Source organism: Diadema setosum, chromosome 14 (genome assembly GCF_964275005.1).
Source record: "Diadema setosum chromosome 14, eeDiaSeto1, whole genome shotgun sequence".
Lineage (NCBI taxonomy): Eukaryota > Metazoa > Echinodermata > Echinoidea > Diadematoida > Diadematidae > Diadema > Diadema setosum.
This window is the reverse complement of record NC_092698.1, coordinates 24775387-24781730: the sequence shown is the minus strand read 5'-3', so window position 1 is coordinate 24781730 and position 6344 is coordinate 24775387.

Below are 6344 nucleotides of genomic sequence, written 5' to 3'. Positions count from 1 at the left end.
GATCCTGTCCAATAAAATGATGGAAAGAAATTAGGCTATGAAATGTTATTTAAGTGGCATGAAGACAAATTCATTAATTTGATTGAAGGAGAGTCCTATGCAATCATCCCACCTTATCCTCTCTTAGATGACTGTGATGTTCTCGATATAAGGTGGCCAGTTTCATGGAGGTCACGGCGACGTTTTTGGCAGCCGAAACATTGTCCTCATCAGTTTGAGCCAACTGGTATGCCTCCTTGTACAGTTTCAGGGCTTCTTTGAGGCAGCGCATCCTTTCTTGCCAATCCTCATGGTACTCGTCGGCGGCACAGAAAAGCCTGTTCCTCAAAGTCATCTCCTCCACCGACATGGCCGATGCCAAGACGGGAGGGGCAGTTGCTCTGGCAGATGCTTCCGAGCTTTTATCTGTGTGTAAAAATAATGATGAAAGCAATACAATTATTATATATCACACATATTCACCAAAGGTAGTCTCTTCAGTATTAACACTGCTCTCCCAGACAATTTCCCAGAGGAAGTTATCATAAAGATTATTATTATTATAATTGCTCAGCATTGCCAGGTAGAGCTACCTATTTGTACACTGTGGTTAAGAGGGACATTGTGGGCAAGATATAATCCTGTCCAAGATTGGACGCACTGGCCAACATTCGAACCCAAGCAGTGGCGTATCTAGGGAAAACGGCGCCCGGGGCAAGCACGAAAATTGCGCCCCTAATTTCTGAAAAAGTGTTCAACCCCAACACCCGATCCCGGTAAGGACTTTAAACAAAGTCCACATGATGCTTTTTCAAGCACTTAAAAGGGATCTTTTGAGGGTGATTTAAATGTAATGAATTTTGATAGATTTTGGCGAGCGAGCGCAGCGAGCGAGCCGAAAATTTTTGTATTTCAGCTTACAAAACATGGAATTCTTGTCATCTTTTGCTTACCAAATTTTACAATTCTAATCAAGATATAGTGACGGCCTTATAGATAACGATTTATACCAAAAAAACTGAGGACTTTAAAAAATACTCTAAATTAGTGCGCGCGAGTGAGCTGAAATTTGTATATGTCCTCGTCATCATCACGTATTGTTATCTTTTTTTATATAAATTTTGGCGAGCGAGCGCAGCGAGCGAGCCGAAAATTTTTGTATTTCAGCTTACAAAACATGGAATTCTTGTCATTTTTTGCTTATTAAATATCACAATAAACAATGACGACCTTATAGATAACGATTTATACCAACAAACTGAGGACTTGAAAAAATACTCTAAATTAGTACGAGCGAGTGAGCCGAAATTTGTATATTTCTGCGTCATCATTACGTTTTTTTTCTTATCTTTTTTGATTTTTTTTTTGCGCCCCCTCCCCCGTATGTTCGAAACCGTTGGCGTCCTCTTTTGATCCAATCGGCGATCGCTTCAGAACGAATGAAATTGCAGTCGCTGCTCCGTGTAACATTTTTCCTGCTAAATATAAAATGACATGAGTGAACACAATAGACATTATCATTTTGTCCGCGTCATCGTCACGTTTTGTATTTCAGCTTACAAATCACGAAACTCTTGTCATTTTTTTGCTTATTAAATCTTACAATTCTAATCAAGATATAGTGACGGCCTTATAGATAACGATTTATACCAACAAAATGAGGACTTGAAAAAAATACTCTAAATTAGTACGAGCGAGTGAGCCGAAATTTTGTATATCTCTGCGTCATCATTACGTTTTGTTGTTATCTTGTTTGATTCGGGGTTTTTTGCGCCCCCCCCCCCGTATGTTCGAAACCGTTGGCGCCTTCTTTTGATCCAATTGGCGATCGCTTCAGAACGAAATTGCAGCCGCTGCTCCGTGAAACATTTTGCCTGCTAAATACAAAATGACATGTGTGAACACAATAGACACTGTCATTTTGTCATCATCACGTTTTGTTCTTACCTTCTTTTTTATATAAATTTTGGCGAGCGAGCGCAGCGAGCGAGCCGAAAAGTTTTGTATTTCAGCTCACAGAAAATGGAATTTTTGTGTGAACACAATAAACATTGTCATTTTGTCCGGGTCATCATCATGTTTTGTTTTTATCTTGTTTGATTTGGCTTTCTGCCCCCCCCCCCCCACCATTCTCCCTCCCCCCTTCCGGGCGAGTTTTTTTTTTTTCCTTCTTTTTCTCCTTTTCTTTTTTTTTCTTCTTCTTCTTCGTTTTTTTTTTCTTTTTCTTCTTCTTCTTCTTCTTCTTTTTTTTCGTTTTTTTGCGCCCCAAGGAGTGGCGCCCGGGGCACGTGCCCCCCTTGCCCCCCCCCCCCCCTAGATACGCCACTGAACCCAAGTCCTCCTGTTTTCAAATCCGCCTTATCCACTCTGGGAGGACGGTACAGTTTATTGTCTCATTTTCTCTCTTCCTTATTTTGGAAAACATCATAGATGGGCAGAAGCTGAGACTTTTTTTTAATATCATACATAATTATGTTTGTCCACAAAATTTTACTCAAAAAATATCATTTTGATGGTCAATCAAATTGCAAGTTTCATTACTGTATCCATAGATTTTATTCATCTGAATTCGTCATCAATTACAAAGCAGGCCTACGCTTTAATTGTGTGTACTTGGGTATTTATTCAACAACTTGTCCAAAAGTAGCAGCCGGAATTACGTTATAATTCTTAGGTTAACCTGCCAGGACTGTCTGATTTCAAGTTCGGGATATTGCCAGTGTTGAGATAGCATTAACTTAAGTCCTATATAGCACCGAACATGAAATCAGCCAAAGTGTTTGTCCGCCATCCCTTGATATCTGCATGATAAGAAGTCTTCCAGTTTCAATTGTTGATGTCACTTTTTTTTTTGGGGGGGGGGGGGGGGAGGGGGCAATCAAAACACCCTCCGTGAAGTGCAAAAATTAGCTCTTCAAGTCCACTTGACAAAACAATAACAAACATAACTTATCACTTTGTTTCTTGATCTGTTCTGATACTATTGTCAGTGTAATGTGAATCAATAGCTAGTCTTGCTACTTATGAAATATTACCAGGTTTGTATTGTAACCTTACCACAATGCATATGAATGGAAAACATAGATTATGGTAAACTGATTACACTCATCCAAGAGTACAGTCAAGAGTGGCAGTTACATGTGTACAGGATACTGGTTACAAATGTAAATGAAATCCTCCCTGGCAAAAAAAAAGAAGAAAAGAAAGAAAAAAAAAAAGATTTCGTTCAACTGCTGTCATGATTTTTTTTCATAATAATGAAAATAAATGAGATCGCACACACACGCATATAGGTAACTTTATTTCTTGAGTCATATTATTTCATTGATAGCATTGTCCATCCCATCATTCTTTCTTTTGATAGCAAAATACTCCACATCATGCCTGCTACTGAAGCTTGAATTAATAATAAAACAAATTTCTAAATAAATTCCCTATTCACCCACTTACCTTTCGGCTGTTGCCGATGACTGCTGCCCTTTCTTCCCGTTGGTGAATGAAAGTTGCTTTCAGTTTCATATTCTTCCTCATCGTCGTCGTTGTCGTCGTCAGAGGTCTCTACCGAGTTTAACTCCGAGGTCTCCTCACAATTGGAGCTCCGTTCGGAAAACTCTGAGGCCGTCTCCCATTCCTCATCATCCGTCTGGGACATCAATCTCACACGGCGGGCGACATACCCCTTTGGTCCGATACCCAAATCAAAGATGACCACGTCTTCTTTTTCTATGATTTGATGATGGTTGCGTGGATGGTCGTCGACGATTGCAGAGTGGTGGAAAAAGACATCTTCGTAGACAAAACATACCTGATCGACAGAATGACGGTAGATAAAGCCGTACCCATGTGTGGCTAAGAAGCTCTTTACAACACCTGTTACGTCTCTTTTTATAAGAGTAAAATCGTCTTCACTCTCGTCCTTCCGTGACTGTCCGCTTGTTTCCTGACCCATTGAAAATCCTGTGAACGTTTTCCAGTGCAACAATTGGGAATTATCAAAGGTTGGTCGAAACTTGCTTGGGCAGCAGGACTACGCGACTGACAAGAGGTTTCGATACGTAGAGAATCCAAGTTTGTTAGTTTGTTTCTTTTTTTTTTTCTGACTGTTTTGGCAGACGTATTATGATATGAAACGTTTCACGCCGACTGTTTTAAACTCGTAACTCATAATCATGCAGGGTAACTGCGACGAAGCTCAATATGGCACCTTTGGGAGAATGAATGCTAGTCCACAAACAAAAATGAATACATACACGGCACTTTGCTATTATATACGACCGGTCGTATTCTTGGGTTTCAATGACTGTGCATACACATCAGCCTCGCCCACCACCAGTATACCTTTGGTACATGGAATGGGTTTTCCCCATTCATTCACGGATATCTGCAGTATTTACTGCACCATGTTTTCCAATCATGCTTCACTGATTGCGCAATCGTTTAATATGGCAAGCAATACATGTATCAATCCTAAATTATCTTTTGCCGTTGTGACGTTTATGCTTTCTCCCAGAATAGTGCCCGAACAATAACGTTTTGGGGCTGTCCGCACGCCCAAGATATCTGCAACAAAATTAAAGACACATCGTTCCAAAATAAAAGACTCGTATATCTTTTGACTGTTTTACTACACCATACGTTTGAATGGTTATGCCCCTAAAATGCTGTTCAGTAGATTGCTTTAGGGTTCGCATTGGTGTCAAGATCTAGGTCAAATTACCCATCAATCAAAAGAAAAAACAAGTACATTGTAAATCCAAATAAAATATACTACTCAAATTAATGTAGAGATAGTACTCTTACGATTCACACTGAATAATTATGGCTTAATTTGTATAAACAACAAAGGCCTATGTAATGTTTCCATAATAAATTATCTCTGATCATTCATTGAGTAGCAATGAACACCACATTAGTAAACTATAATAAACATTATCTAATGTCAGCTATAGATAAACAGATGGACTCAAATTATCTTTCACGTTATCTGATGGCCGCTTTTATTTCATATTGGCATGTTTTGAGTGCTTGAATGCCTGCTAAGGTTCATCGCGCGGCTCATTTTAAGTGCTGTAGTGCGGAAAGGGGTCATGTACATGTAGAGTCGAGTCATTATTAATATTTTTTTTAACTGATTACTTTTTTCTTGCTTTTGTTGTTGTTTACGTGTACCAAAATTCCTCATGCGCAATATACTAATGTTACACACGTGACTCACACCCGAACACCCCAAAGGAAAATTCAATGCGTGTAATTTTGATTACTATGATCCTATCCCATCCTAATTCGGCAATGTCTGTTGTCCATTGAAATTTGAGCAGCGTATAGGGGCTGAGTTACAATAAACAAATATAGTTTATCTGTGTATACTCCAAATAAATGCAGGAAAAAGTAAGTTTTTCAAGACATTATGATTAGTTTTCTCCAAAGGCCTAGGGTAGTGGCGATGGTAATCATGACTATTTTACAGAGCTAGATGACATGTCTTCAAAGTGAATTCTACTTTATTATGATCATCAGGAAAATGACAAACAGGCAGGGAAAACAATCACATATAAGGACTTCAAACAACAAGAACAGTCAGAGACAGGCTAGGGACACAGAACAAAGAAAACAAAAGGAGAGAGTAGGGGTCATGAGCAAGGAGCCCAACAGGAAAAGGGAGGGGGGATTAGAGCAGGAGGGTAAGTTCCTGAGGACCAAGGGGGCAACCATTGAAGGAAAATGATGAATAGGGAGGCAACATCAAACAAGATAAGGAACAACATAGAGATAAAGAAAAGAAAAGAGTGAAAGAGCAACAGCAAGGAGGGGGGGGGGGGGCTGAGGAAACAGCAAGCCCTAAAAAGGTGTACCAAGAGGAGGCAACAAAATGAAAGTGAGAGTCAACCAACAAATGCAAGTAATCAAACATATTCATCAAAGTACAATAATGGTGACAATAACAACAATAATGATAATGATATTGATAAAAGAAATTGAAATAATAATAATTAAAGCTCATAAGAAAAAGGTGGGGGCACAAAATCCAGGGGAGAGAAAATGTATAATAACGGACATAGTAAGCACAAATATGTATAAATACAAACCAAAACAAGTGTGTGTATGTGTAGGTGGAAAAAGGCTGTATAAAAGAGACTCTGACAAGAGGAAGGAATCAATCGGGGGAAAAATGGTCTGCAATTGGAAAAAGCGCAAGGAATGAAAGAACAAAAATAAATTTGATTATAATTTTAGTGAGGGCTGACAACTCGGTGAAGGAATCTCCCTTAATATCTTGGCCGCAGTCGACTCTCAACTAACCAGCAGAAAGGCAGTAACTGACCCTCAGCATGCACGTATAACTCGCTCTACGCCCGCAGAACTGA